At 43.6% G+C, this 15897-nt stretch overlaps 1 protein-coding gene across 3 annotated transcripts in view; it reads right to left on the reverse strand.

Annotated features, from left to right (window-relative positions):
* Nucleotides 1–15897, reverse strand: part of bbs9 (Bardet-Biedl syndrome 9) — a 328841-nt gene that overhangs the window by 16183 nt on the left and 296761 nt on the right. The window lies entirely within an intron of this gene.

Here is a 15897-nt window from a genome sequence, read left to right on the forward strand (position 1 = left end):
AACAAAATTAATGACTTAGAGGCTTTAATTTCTTCAGACAATTACGACATTATAGGAATAACTGAAACATGGATGAATGACAATGATGGTGATGAATATAATATGGATGGTTATACGTTGTTCCGTAGAGACCGGATAGACAAGAAGGGAGGTTGTGTTGCAGTATACGTAAAAGAAAACTTGCAGGCACGGGATCTCACTGATAAAAATAAAAATTCAGAAGCTGTATGGATAAAACTTGATGCTATAGATTCAAATGGCCTAATTGTCGGGGTTTGTTATAGAGCACCTAATGTAACTGTAGAGGAAAGCAGAATGTTATATGATGATATCAGGATTATGAGTAATAAAAATGATGTGGTGGTTATGGGTGATTTTAATTTACCTGGGATACAGTGGGACACAGTCTCTGGCTCTTCTGTAAATGAACTTAAGATGGTGGAATTAGTACAGGATTGTTTTTTTTACTCAGTTTGTTAATACTCCTACCAGGGGAGAAGCCCTTCTTGATCTTGTTTTCTGTAATAACCAGGATAGGATTGGAAAATTAGAGGTTTTAGACCCATTGTACGGTAGTGATCATAACACGGTTAAATTCGAGGTTAATTTTAGTGTCCGAAGAGCAAAGTCCAAATTAAAAGTATACGATGTTAGGAAGGCTAACTTTAATGGTATGAGACGGAAATTAGAAACTGCAAACTGGATAGAGTTAAATAGCAAAACAGTTGAAGAGGCAAGGGAGCTTACTGATATAAGTAAAACTATGGAAGTTATAAGGGTAAAATTAGATGCTAAAAACTCAAATAGCCTAATTGTTGGTGTTTGTTACAGAGCACCTAATGTAGCTGCCGAGGAAAGCAGAATGTTATACAGTGATATTAGGATTATGAGCAATAAAAATGATGTGGTAGTTATGGGTGATTTTAATCTACCGGGGATGCAGTGGGACATTGTTGCTGGCTCTTCTGAAAATGAACTGGAGATGGTGGAATTAGTACAGGATTGTTTTTTTACTCAGTTTGTTAACACCCTTACCAGGGGAGATGCCATTCTTGATCTGGTTTTCTCTAATAACCAGGACAGGATTGGTAAATTAGACATTTTAGAACCACTTGACAGTAGCGATCATAACATGGTTAAATTTGAGGTTAAGTTTAGTGCCCGAAGAGCAAAGTCCAAATCAAAAATATATAATGTTAGGAAGGCTAACTTCAATTGTATGAGATTAAAACTAGAAACTGTGAACTGGATGGAGTTAAATAACAAAACTGTTGAAGAGGCATGGGAATTTTTTAAAAGCACATTATTGGAAGTGCAGGAGGACTTCATACCTGTTTCCAGCAGGAATAAATTTAGGAAATTGCAACCTAGGTGGTTTACTAGGGAAATAAAGTATAAAGTAAGGAGGAAAAGGGCTTTGTTCCAGAAATGGAAAATAACTGAGGATGACAGAATAAAGCAAGAGTATCTAAATCTACAGGCTGAGTTAAAAAATTACATTAGACGAGCTAAAAGGAATGTCGAAAGGAAGATCGCATTGGAGGCTAAGGATGAAAAGTTTCTTAAAAGTTTCTTCCAGTATTTTAACTCTAAAAGAGCTCTAAAAGCTGAAATTACTAATCTGCAGGATAGTAAAGGTCTTATAATTGAAAACGACATTGATATAGTAAATGAGTTCAATGATAGTTTTGCACGGGTATTCACTGTTGAGGACACTAGTAACTTACCAGTTCTTATTACTAGTCCGACATCATCTATAACTAAAATATATATAACTGAAGCTGATGTTTTGCAAAGCCTAGCTAAGCTCAAAATAAATAAATCACAGGGCCCTGATGGCATCTTACCTATAGTGTTAAAAGAGATGAGGGATATTATTTGCCGACCCTTAACTTTACTGTTTCAAAAATCCTTATCTGAAGGTGTGGTACCTTCTGATTGGAAGCATGCCAACATAACGCCCATTTTCAAAAAAAGGGGATAGAAGTAATTTGTCAAACTATAGGCCAATCAGTCTAACTTGTATAACTGGTAAAGTTATGGAGGCTATAATCAAAGAGAAAATGGTAGATTACCTGGACTCAAATAACATTTTGAGGGATAGCCAGCATGGATTTAGGAGAGGTAGATCCTGTTTAACAAATATGTTGGAGTTTTTTGAGGAAGCTACTCAGGAAGTTGATGATAAGAAGCCCTATGATGTCATCTACATAGATTTCCAAAACGCTTTTGATGTTGTCCCCCACAAGAGGCTCTTACTAAACTCAAAGCGACAGGTATTTTAGGAACTGTAGCGACTTGGATTAATAACTGGTTAACAGATAGGAAGCAGCGAGTAGTTATAAGAGGCACAATGTCACAGTGGGCCTGCGTTCATAGTGGGGTACCGCAGGGTTCAATTTTAGGACCACTATTGTTCCTAATTTACATAAATGATATAGACATCAATATATACAGTAAACTGGTGAAATTTGCAGATGACACCAAGGTGGGTGGTGCAGCAGATACTGAACTAGCGGCTCAGCAGCTACAGCGGGATCTTGATTTAATTAGTGACTGGGCCGATACCTGGCAGATGAAATTTAACATAGACAAATGTAAGGTACTCCATGTAGGGAGCAGAAATATAAAGTACAGGTATTTTATGGGACCTACTGAAATAAAGGTAGCTGATTATGAGAAAGACCTTGGTGTGTATGTTGATGCTTCCATGTCTCATTCTCTCCAGTGCGGGGAAGCAATAAAAAAGGCCAATAGAATGTTGGGGTATATCTCCAGGTGTGTGGAGTTTAAGTCAAGGGAGGTAATGCTAAGATTATACAATTCCTTGGTGAGACCTCACCTAGAATATTGTGTACAGGTTTGGTCACCATATCTTAAAAAGGACATAGCGGCCTTAGAAAAGGTGCAGCGTAGGGCCACAAGAATGATTCCTGGTCTTGGAGGAATGTCATACGAGGAAAGGTTATTTGAGCTAAATCTGTTCAGCCTCAAGCAAAGGAGACTGAGGGGGGACATGATCCAGGTCTATAAGATTCTAACAGGTTTGGATGCTGTTCAACCGAATAGTTACTTCAGCATTAGTTCAAATACAAGAACTCGTGGCCATAGGTGGAAATTAGCGGGAGAACATTTCAAACTGGATTTAAGGAAGCACTTCTTTACACAGCGTGTAGTCAGAGTATGGAATAGTCTTCCTGGTAATGTAGTGCAAGCTGAATCCTTGGGTTCCTTTAAATCAGAGCTAGAAAAGATTTTAACAACTCTGAGCTATTAGTTAAGTTCTCCCCAAGCGAGCTCGATGGGCCGAATGGCCTCCTCTCGTTTGTATAGTTCTTATGTTCTTATGTTCTATGTTTTCCTCAACACAGAAAAGTCGCACAGTAATGACAAATTTCCTTATCGGTGCAACACTAACACAAATGGCCTCCAGGTCAGGTAAGGTCAGGGAGCATGCAACAATGCAGTGCGTTGCCGCACCCAACTCTTCGGGATCCCGGCTGGTAACCCCCCAGGCAGACACACGGTCCAGCCCCACACTCTGGAAATGGGCGTCCATCTGCCACAGCCAGGCGTTACATGGGCGTCCCCTCGGCCTGATCCAGCCACTTGGGTCCTGAGGAATGAGGATCCTATGAGCCAGATCACCCTCAGGGAAGCGTGCCACATGGTGCCGTAAATGATGCTCCCTCACAATGCAGGTAATGTGCCTCATTCAGGACTCTCCTAGCAACCGCTTGTTCAACACAAAGTCAAACCAGCGGTACCCAAGGATTCTCTGAAGAGACACAGTAGCGAAGGAGTCCAGTCTTCACCTCAGCTCACTGGATAGCGTCCATGTCTCACAGCCATACAGCAAGACAGGGAGCACTAGGACTCTAAACACTTGAACCTTTGTCCTCTTGCAAAGATATCAGGAGTGCCACACACCCCTTTCCCACTTCATGGGAAGAGTCACCAGAGACATGAATGTCACTGCTGAGGTAAATAAATCTCTCAACAAGGTTGACATTCTCCCCGCAGACAGACACGCTAGTCATAGGTGTGCCTAAGAAGTCATTAACCCTCTGGAGTCTGAGGCCTCTCAGCCACTTTTGGGGTAGTCTGACATGCCTTGACATTTTAAAATATTTCACCTATCTAAAAAACATTTATCCCAAAGTGTTACATTTGCTTTTATTCAGCACAAACTCAGCACCAATAATCTGAGACCACTTAGAATGTTATTATTCTATTTTTTGTTAAAATCAACTTTAAACATATACTTTTCAAAAACCTATTTTCAGACATGCTGAGAAATTGCAAAAAATCACATTATAGACATTTCTAGCCAAGACTTTTGAGCTCTGAAGCTTATAGACACAGGGGTTGGCTACACATAGGTGAAAGAGACATTCTGAAATTTCATGTGGTTTGATTACTAAAGTGTTAGAACTTCAGAGTGACACTTTTTCTCAAACTTAACAGTAGCCTGATAAGCATTAAGCATCATTTTCAAAAGGAAGTGCAAAACCGAAATACGGTTCACAAGGGCGTACCGAACCATGCAGCGCGTACCGAACGGTCCGGTATTTTACCGAGTACCGTTGCATCCCTAGTGTAAACCAGGGGTCTCAAACTCCAGTCCTGGAGGGCCAGAGCCCTGTATAGCTTAGTTCTTTCCCACTTCCACCACAAATGATTCAGCTCAAGAGCTGTGTGGTAATTAGCACAAGGAGTTGAATCAGGTGTGTTAAATGAGGGCGAACCAAAAACTGTGTAGGGCTCCGGCCCCCCAGGACTGGAGTTTGAGACCCCTGGTGTAAACACTACCTAGACATGTGCTCTTGTTTATTTCAATCACAATGGGCATATTCACATATTTCTTTACCCAATACTAACTGTCGGATTATCATGTTATTATGATGCGAATAGCACGATTTGCAAGTGGGTGGGCGATCAGAGCTACTTCGAGACCAGTGGCGGCTACTGGTCTGTCAAATAGGGGAAGCTCATTTTCGGCCTACATCATAAAATTGTCTATTTATTTAAAAGTAAATTCTGCCCTACGTTCCTTTTCAAGAAAATGGTCTGTGACCCTCATTTATTTTCGTTTTTGAAATGTGTATATGACAAAAACTCGTAGAGTTATTTAAACGCTTTGGCGAAATTTATGTCAGATCACGCCGGCGGGATCACCAACTCCAGAGGGTTAAACAACTGCTCAAAGTAGCCGGCCGAGTGGGTCACAACTGCAGTGTCATCCATAAGGACCATTCCATCACTTGCCCTGACTGCAAGTGTCCAAGGAACAGATTCAGATGTGCATAATGCTTCCATTCCTCTATAAGCAGGACGTGGGTCACTAGATCACAGATGGTGTGTCACCGGCTCACAGATTCATCTAATAGACGCCTTCTTGTCTGCCGTCAGAGCCCTCACAGTCATCCTCCTCAGTTTCAGGTACAGACTGGAGTTGCCACCAAGCCGTGTGCTGCGACTCCTCTCGATAATATCCAGGGTGCCCTGCGAGATGAAACACCTCTTTCTGGGAACACTGGCAACACCAACACCAACCTCAGCAACTTTCAGGGTCTTATTACGGAAGGTCTCCTACATCACATTAGAGTTTGCAATCGCACCCAAGTCTGCAAGTTCCTCACACAAACTGAATGCAAACTCATCAAAAACAGCCAGATCTTGGAGTCTGGCCACGTCCAGCCTCATTCTCCTAGTATGCGGTAACCTGCTGGATCTAAGCTGAATCTTCAGAATAGCAACAACAAGTATGTTGTCAGAATTCACAAACTGGGCACTTATGTAGACCCTCTAGTTCTACAGGAGCCTCCAGCATCTGCCCACGTGGATGTGATTAATCTCCTTTGTCCAACGATGCGGCTCAGGGCTTTGGAACCAGCATTCAGCGACCTGCAGCCCCTGACCTTCCACAAAGTCAAGGAACATGGAGCCACCCTCACTCTGGTCTCCAGACCCATGGGGACTGACACAATCCTCAAAGTCAGCTCTGTCAGTGCCATTGGTCGCATTGAAGTCACCCATGAGCAGAGGAGTGTCACCTCATGGGCACTCATCAACCACCAAGTGAAGTTGTGAGTAAAATGTCTCCCTCAACGAGACATCACTCACCGTGGTTGGAGCATACACTGAAACAACAGACAAAGCACCCAATGAGTCTAATAATACACTCGTTGAAAAGAGTGACATCAGATACCATCGAGAGGAGCCGATCCGCTATAGCAACAGCTACGCCCTGAGAATGGCAGCCATCAGACTAACCAGATCAAAAGTAGGTATACCCACCTACAGAGATCTGGCCACTCCCCGATCTGGGTACCTCAGAGAGTCCTGCCACCGAAATGTGGAGTTTATTTGGCTACCCTGACAGCAGAGACAAGATGTTCCACGCGATTACCCGAATGGGCCACTTCAAACTGGGACTCAAGTGCCGCCATGCAGCAGGCGATACCTCAGCACTACACCAGCCCTGATCCCCAACAGGCCTGACCCTATTAGCTCTCCGATGGTTTCGACACATCAGGGGTTGAGGCTCCCAAAGGCTTTCCCCCATCCCCTTCATGGTGTGTGCAGCCTTCCTGTGGGCGGCTGCAGCAGAGCTACTCCCGCGGAGAGCAGAAGGGTATCATGCCTGTATATTTCGAGCTGTTGTGAGTTGTTTTACGGTGGCTGGAGTGCCAATCCTGCCACCAATCCCCAAATTTTTTTCCTTGCAAGTTGGAGGACCGGTTGCAGGGCTGGATGCAGTTTGACATCATACCCAGGACTCCACAGTCACCTTGTTGAATATATGCCATGGAGAACAAAGGCAGTTCTGAAGCCAAAAGGGGGTCCAGCCCGGCATTTGCAAGATGTACCTAATAAAGTGGCCAGTGAGCACAGATCTGCAATTTCTTTTGATGTTTTTATGTGACCATACTGTTTTATTTAGTCACATTTGAATAACATGAACTGGAACATTAAACAATGTGTAAGTTTCAGAACTTCAAAAGAGTAACAAGGAGCCCTATGAAGAATATTGCTATTTAGAAGCAAGTGGAGCTTTACAAAGACAAACAAGATGGGAATACAAGCCTTCACTGTACCTGGAAACAATACATTCAGTGTAAGCAGGAACACAAGTGAAGCCTGCTTATCCATCATAAACTACATGAAAAAGAAATACATCATGATACACCAGCTATAAACACTGCTACTGACCAGCATACTCAAATGAAGTACAGTACAGAGCCTGAGAGCACGAAGCCTATGGAAATTCAGGGTGAGAAGCATAAGAGAAGGAGATAGTGACAGTCAAAGAATGAAGAGAATGAGGATAGGAAAAGTGGAGGAAAAGAGTGATGAGAGCATTGAGTGGAGAAGGAAAGGAGACTTTAAACTCATGAGGGGGTGCAAGTGTTATCTGCAGAACTGGGGATGAGTGGGGATGAGGTCAGGAGAGAATGTTTCCGAGAGTGTGACCTTGCTAAGAACATTCCTATGCTTACGAGAGATATTGTTTCTTCATTCGTATACACCCAGTTACAAAATATCCCCCTGCTTAGTTTAATAAGAACTCCAGATCTACAGAGCAGCATGAGCTCTAGCCACACGCAGCTGCGGAACATCCGAAGGAGGCAATTATTTCAGCGGTGCTCAAAATCCCCCGTGCAGCATGGCTAGGCAAACACAGTCACAGCTAAAACATATGTCTGCATTTCTTTACAAGCTGCACACTATTTACACTGCTAGCTGCAACAACACTGACAGTCATACAGGTATGTAGAAATCCAAGTGCTTGATGGCACTGGTGTGTTACTTTCATAGCGAAAGCACTGTTAACTATAGAATATCTCACTCTGTTTTGTCCGGAATATATGTGATGCTTTTTTCAGACTGCTAAGTTTGTCAGAGCTGGCTGTGTGGAAAAATCCTAAAGAGAATGGAGGAGTAGGGATTAAGAGTGACAAAGCTATGGTACGTATGGTACAAGTTCAATTCCAAAACAAAAGGTAAGTCACGCATTGCGATTTCCACTTTCCTGCTTCATCATCCAAACCAATGTTGTGAACAAAGTGCAAGAAATGTATTTATTAATAAAAAAAAATCCATAAAATAAATGCATTATTTTATTATACACTACCTATACTTATAGTTTTGTCAAAATCAAATTGAGCAATGCAATGACAGTCCTAGAGAGACAAAAAGAGATTTTAAGATGAGACATCTCAGATGGGCTTCCCTTTCTTTAGTGCAATCTCTCTCTGTAATTGTCCTGTTGATTGACCCAAAATAGGGCTCATCTGGTTTCACAAATAAAGTCTTAGGACAACCACAAAAATACCTGGGTGCAGATCAGTAGACATTAAGTGGTTAGTGAACCAATAGTAAAATGGCAAAATCATCCTAATTTTAGATACACAAAGCAAATAATTTTTAATGCATTAACATTTTATACTAACCTAGAGTCCACATGACAAATTCAGCTGGTCTCTCCGTAACTGGTTAGAGTGAGGACAGAAAACAAAAAAGGGAGGACACCGGACTGATGCAGCCCATTCACTAATGCCAAAGCCAGAGACAAAGAGCTAAACTTTCCCACAGATAGCAGAGAAGACAACAATGTGTGCAATTAAATCCTCTTTGAGTGAACAATGGTTCCAATTGTCCCATTAGCTGCCTGCTTAAACATGGGAGATCCACCGCAGCTAGAGGGAGAAGTAAGTAATCTGTCTTGTCATGACAGTAATTTGTGAAACAATTATATTTGGGTCTCTGTAACGCATACCAAGAGACTATGAGGTTCCTACTGTTCCACAGAATCGAGGGGGTTGGGGGTGGGCCACACAGACATAAATTCTCCTAGTGGAGACACTCAGATAGTAGCTCTGTATTCCACAATAAATCCTTACACTTTGTGCCTGATTCAGTCCCACAATCTACATGCATTACAATTTGCAAGTCAATTTTAATTCCACACTTCCAAACTGACTGGACACAAATATATGATATATGTGCATATGTGTGTTATTACTTATTAATCACAGTAAGTTTTCGAAGTTAGACTTGACCTAGAATAACCTTTTAAATAGTAAAAACTCTCCAAATAATAGCAAAAGGTTCAATATTTTTCTTTCAGTTTTTTTAGGTAATATTTACTAAAATGTCATCACTTTCTCAGTATTTTTATACAGTATTGTCTAATAAAAGTCACTATTGTTAAGCCATTTCAGCTGATATTCTGGGTATAATCATCAATAACAGTTGATTTTGATATGGATTAACATTTATGTGAATTCTTACATGACTTCCTCTGAAAAAGGAATCGATTTTTTCTGAGATCCCAGGGTGGCCAAGCCACTGCATGTCTCTTTTAATACAGTTTCACTCCCCTGGGTTAGGCATAACTGGTGTAGAAAGGCCGTAATTATCTAATAATCATGTTTAAGAAAAAAAAAACAGACTGGTTCATTAAATGAGGCTTTGAGTTAGCAAACTGCTGCTTTGTATTTTATCTTTCATAACAAAAATGACATACTATTTTATAGCATTCCTTGTGTTATCCATATATTCTTGTATTTATTAAGATTATCCTGTAGGTTTAATTGTCATGTATCCTTTTTTTTTTTTTTACTCCCTCCACCACCCCCCCTCTGCGGAGGACTACTTTATTTATTTATTTATTTATTTATTTATTTACTTACTTCCTCAAGAGAAGGCGAGGGAGAGAGAAGGGGGAAAACAAAGGAGAAGAAGGGGGAAAGAGAGAGAGGGAGAGAGAGAGGAGAGAAAAGAAAAGAAAACAAAACAGATAATCTGCTTCCATGTCTGCTGAAAAGAGAAAGACAACATACAACATCTGTACTAATCACAATGACCACCAAACGTTAAATGTTGTTGAACAGCACGCACAAACAGTATTACAACACATGCCCAGAAGCAACAGCCGATCAAGACAGTGTGTGTCCATGAGCACGCGTCCGTGAGCACCTGTGTGAACACCTGTGTGTGTCAGCGCGCTGGTGTTCCTAAGGTTCCTCCATATAAATGTCTAGTAGTGTGTGTGGGGAGCCACAGCCCTGCCCACCCAGGACATGAAGTCGACACGGAGGAGACCCGGGCCCTAGACATCCAGAGGCCCCACAGGGCACGGGAACCCCAGGAGGACCACCACAGGGACAATTGCAGCCCCCACCCAGAAAAGGGCAGAGGAGTGCTCCGGAGGGGGGCCATCCGGCAGCCACATCGCAGGAGCCCCAGGGGGCCGTGGCGGCGAGCACGCAGGCCCCGCCAGCGGCCGGCCACACCAGGGCAGACCGGGCCCCGGGCCCAGAGATCCAAGGGCCCACCCACCCCCCAGCCGGGGCCCCGACAGAGCCGGAAGGGCCAGGCCCCGGCAGGCAACCGCCGAGAGTGAGCCAGCACACACCAGAGCATCCAGCCCCGGACATCGAGAACCCCCAACGCATCGGCAGCCGGGGGCCTCATCCACCGGCAGGGAGTGTGGGGGGGGGCAACAGAGCCTGAGATGTTATTCCAGGTGGAGTATAAGACCCAACCTGACACATGCGTATAGACAAACAGACGTACACATACACAAGCATACGTTCCCACCCTCATGCGCACATAAACAAATATTCACCCATGCGCCCAACATGGAGACACACAGAAATGAATGCCGTACACACATTCACACTCCCCATATATACTCTATACTCCGAGATCCAGGCACCACCACCCCCAGGGGGGCAATCCGCCACCAGACCTCGGAGATGGACCCCCTTTTTTTTTTTTTTTTTTTTCTTTTCCTCTGGCGTGGGGACAAGAAGACCACCCTGGACCCCGCAGCAGCCGAGAAGCCCACCAGACCCAGACCCTGACCGGACGGCCAGCTCTTCTCAGCCCCCGGCCCCAGATGGCGAACAGAGAACGGGGGTGTGAAAAGACCCCATGCCTCCCTCCGCCCGACACCCGCTCATATGTGGTGTTGGTGCGTGTTTTTCTAAAGCGCTTTAAAACAGGGGAAGGGCATGTGCTAACCACCCTCTGTCAGTCAACAGCTGGTGTCAGCTCGGCCCCTCCCCAGAACCCTCAATGTCTATGTGCAACTTAAAATTGAGAAGTGAGCACCAGAGGTAAGGCTGAGTGAACAGACCGCCCTCCGGACGCCATTTTGTGTGCCCACCCCCAAGGCCCTAAATGTATGTGTCATGAGAGAGTAAGTAATGAGAGTGTCTAAGTTGTGGTGTATGATTGAGACACAGGTGGTCACGGGGGGACAGAGGAGGAATACCTCCCCTGCATCCCAGCGACGCACCTGCACCTCAAAGCCCTACATGTGTGTTGGAGTGACGGAGCGGGAGGAGGGAAGCACTTAGGGATGGGGAGGAAAGGACTGGGGGGGGGGCAAGTACCCCCCCTCTGGAGCCAGCTCCCCCGCTGACCCCCATAAGCACCCCCATTCCCCGGAATCCACCCAGGGTGGGGGGTTCAGGCCCATCCAGACCGGGGCCCAGAGCAGCGGCACCACCGGGCACCACAGAGCCCGGGGCAGCCAACCAGACCCCACCACAGAGGAAAAACTACACCCACCCCACCATTCAGTCAACTCCCAGACTACATAAGACAATAGACACCCAGGTTGAGTCCATTTTCCTCCTCTATTGGATCCGCCCCCCCGCCGAGTGGATACCCCTAAGGCAGAGACCACCTGCGGACAGATGGAAACAACCTCCCCGCCAGCTAAAGAGGCCCCCAGCCCCACCGACGCGCCGAAGGCCCCCGCGCCGGGGCCGGGCCCCAGTGCATGCGCCAACCCACATCCCGGCGACACACCCACCAGGACCAAAGCCCCCCCAGCCCAGCCGGAACCCCAAGCCCGCCCCGGACCCACCCAGGAGCAGCACAGCCGCCAGGCCGGTACCCTACATCCGCCGGCACAGGCTACCTCAGCAGCACTGCAAGCAGCCGCCAGAAAGACGCCACCCAAGAACCACCAAAGCCCCATCTAGGCCAGGACCACAGCCTCAATGCCAAAACCCCCAGGGAACCCCCAGACGCCCCAAGCCCATATGCCCCCCCCCACACCAACAACAAAGACCAAATTGTCATGTATCCTTGAATTCATTAAGATTTTCACGTAGGTTTATTTTCATAATATATCCTTGCATTTATTAAGATTTTCTTGGAGGTTTTATTTTCTTATAAGTGTGAATACCCTGTGATGGGTTGGTGCCCCATCTTGGTTTATTCCCTGATTTGTGCCTGTAGTCTCCTGAATAGGCTCCGGACCTCCTGAATAGGACAAGTGGGTACAGAAAATGGATGGATGGATGCCAAAAGCCAAAGAATGTATAATTTATAATATTGCTTTATAAACATCTTATTGTATTTACACAGATTAAATCATAAAATACCAGGAGCCTGCTATATAACATAAATTACCTCAAGTACCTCAAGGGTAAGATCTCTACACCATTCCCACAGATGCTGGTTCCATTCTACATGTCTTTGTTATGCAAATAAAAGAGTTAAAATATTAGATCTAATCTGGTAAATGACAAAATAAGGGTCCAACCCCTGAACCTGGTACAGTCAGAGTATTACTATGACATGTGGCCACTAAATGAAATAAACAATTTTACAAAAACCTGCAGGATTTTGGTGTTGATTCCCCATTTTACGTATATGTTACATTATGCAACGGATACCTTTTGATCAATTGCATTATATTGCAAAATTTATTTAGATGAATTTAATATTTTGAACGATGTGTCAATCTTGACGTGCAGACACAGGTTGAAAATGGATATCCTCACAACTTCAATATTTACAGTTTTCTTCAATCATATTCAGATCTGACTGCAATGCTGGTTGCATGGTGATAATGATTGAACTGAAAATGATTTCCATTCTCTCAGATGCAAGATACTTGATGTTTTTTTGGGGAAAACACTTGCCTTAAACTTAACAAAAGCCTATCTGAAAATAAACACCCTGCCCCAGACCCAAGAATAGGGACATTTTTTTTCTACCTAATAGCAGCATGACATTCATCTCAAGCCCACCACCTCCCACCCTTAGGGGGGTAGTGGAGGTTAGGGGGGAGGGGGGCACCTGGTCCCTTAGCACAGTGACATCCCATTCCAAACTGACTCTTCTAATTCCTGCTTGCTGACAGACAGCTTGTCCATCGCAGACTCCTGTCTCGGATCTAGGTGCCATCAAAGTCGGGGAGGCTGTGTCTAATCTCCCCAGCAGATCAGGCACATCAGAAGGACCCAGGCAGACAGGCTCCTCTGCCGTGCATACCTCCTAGCATGGATATCAATCAGGGGCCAGACGGCGGGCCGAGGCCAGCGGGCCACACAGGCACCACAGACAGGCACAAATGAACAGGATCACAGGAAAACCTGCATATCATCAACACATACACACACAGCATGGATTCAAACACAAGAAGTACACTGCTCCACCAGCACTGGGCTTTCCTCATCATGCCTAATTTATAGACGGAACAGAATAGACCACCTATAGTTCAAAATATTTTAAAGTCCAGTGACTGAGAGATTCATTTGTGATCACTAATCCATGTTTAACTTTCTATTTAAACAGTGAGTCTAAAGATGACATTTCAGAAACAGAAGATTGTATCGGCAAAACAGTGTCTCGACATCATGCTGGTTTGTGAATTTTTTTGTGAGAGAGAGAATCCCTGTTTATCATATACCAAGTACAATGGGCACAAAGGCTTATCTTGATTTCTTGTGTGCAGTCGGTTGATTGTGACTGCTACTGATCGCTGGGAAAATACCACTTTGTAGGCAGGGGTTTGTACTGTGAAGTGGTAGGTCTAGTATGAACACTGAATAGCATTGGAAAATATATCTATAATTCGTGGTTACCTTCATGATTCTTAAGTAGTACACCCAATGCGTACCAGAACTAATAGATGGCAATGATAGCATTAACTAGTCTCAGCAGTTGAAATAGGTGAATTTATGCTCTGTAGTCTGCAGCAGCACTGTATAGGCTGAGCACTGGCAGGTGGAGAAACCTGAGGCGAAGAGGGGCAGCGGCTTTGTATGGGCCAAGTTTTGGCAGAAGGAGCAGCGGCACCGTGCACTCCGCATTTTGGCAGGGGGAGCAGCCTGAGGCTATGAGGAGCAGCAGCACTGTGCACTCTGCATTTTGGCAGGGGGAGCAGCCTGAGACCATGAGGAGCAGCGGCACTGTACAAGATGTGCTTTGGCAGGGGTTCAACTGAATGTTATAAATGTTAGGGGACATTTTACATACTCTTTCCTGATGTACAATCTCCTACAGTGTGTTACTGTTCATTAAATGTACATAAAAACATTTGCCATGGATGATCTAATCTCTTTTTCTGGAAACCATTCTGCCAACAATGTAAAAAACACCTCTAAAACATAGCATTACATGTAACATTATTTTAATGCAGTGGATATATTGTAAAAAAAAAAAGATGAATGTGGACTGTAAATGATTATCTATACATATATACTTCTAACATAGAATAAATGTACACCTTCCAATTTTGAAGTATACTATCCTTCTTGTGATATTGCAAACCAATTAGAATATTAAATCTGTCTCTATTCAGCATTTAGACCACAGTGGATCATTTAATAAAGTAATAATAAATATATTTCATCTGAGTTGCTTGAATAAAGACTAAGCTGTGAAGAAAACAAAAAGAACACTGCATATAATTTCCTTTAGGTCTGTTCTTCCTTTTCATGCAGAACAGCACATTATAAACAAGCAAAATGTTAAAGGAGGGATGAGGCTGTCGGAAACCATGAAGTTCGGTTGGTGGCTACATGAGAAAACCTCTACACTTAGTCCCTGACCATGATGTCAAAATAGTCACCAGGAGACCACACCATGCAAGGCCTGCAAAGCCAAATGACATGGTGTTTCATTGACACAGCTGGCTGCCAGAGACGCCCAAAGCAGATACAACATTTCCATGTCCAGACAAAAGGCTTTTATAGATTCAGGAAGCTGGAGGCCTTGTATGAGTTTCCTCTATAGCACTACCGCAATATTACTGAAATTAAATGTTTAGTACACAAAGTAAGGTAGTTCGGAATTAAAAACTCACATCTTCAATAGGGTGGCAAACACGTGTTTTGTATTAAAGTTATTAAAATCATTAATTTGTTTATATTTACATAAAAAATAGTTCTATATAGCATGGTTGCTGGCCTCTAAGCCAGAAGTGACTCACATAAACCATGCAGCTAAACTAAAGGAAATGTACTTCAATATTTTGCCAACACCTATTTCCAGAGGCAAAGGAAAGGTTTGTTTTCTATTGTAGATGTGATTTTTGGCATTGACATCAACAAGGGCCTATGCCTGTGCCTGTCCAGTGAGGGGCAGCAGCATTTTGACCCATGCTTGTTTAGGGAGATTGCATGGGGGTCTCACAACAGATTGGTGCAGAACATCCTTATTGATAGAGGTAGAGCAATAGTTACTGCTATATCAGATTCTCAGGTGTTTATATCAGTTAGTGTATTAATCCATTAGCAGGGAACTATGATTTAAAATAAAAGAACAAAACAAAGAACTCATTTCGAAATTTCCTTGTTTTCCATGAAAACATACATGAAATTAAGTTTGAATAGGAAATATAGCTAAATAAATAGTAAATAGAAATAGTAATTGACAAAGTTGGAAATAATAATTTTTGAAAATAAAATAATAATTGTATTCTTGTAACTTTGCTTTCGTCAAAGAGTCCTCCATTTGCAGCAATTACAGCCTTGTAGACCTTGGGCATTCTAGATGTCAATTTGTTGAGGTAATGATGAGATTTCACCCTGGGCTTCCTGAAGCATCTCCTACAAGTAGGATTGGTCTGATGGACACTTC

The sequence above is a fragment of the Paramormyrops kingsleyae genome, chromosome 9, assembly GCF_048594095.1.
Source record: "Paramormyrops kingsleyae isolate MSU_618 chromosome 9, PKINGS_0.4, whole genome shotgun sequence".
Classification (NCBI taxonomy): domain Eukaryota; kingdom Metazoa; phylum Chordata; class Actinopteri; order Osteoglossiformes; family Mormyridae; genus Paramormyrops; species Paramormyrops kingsleyae.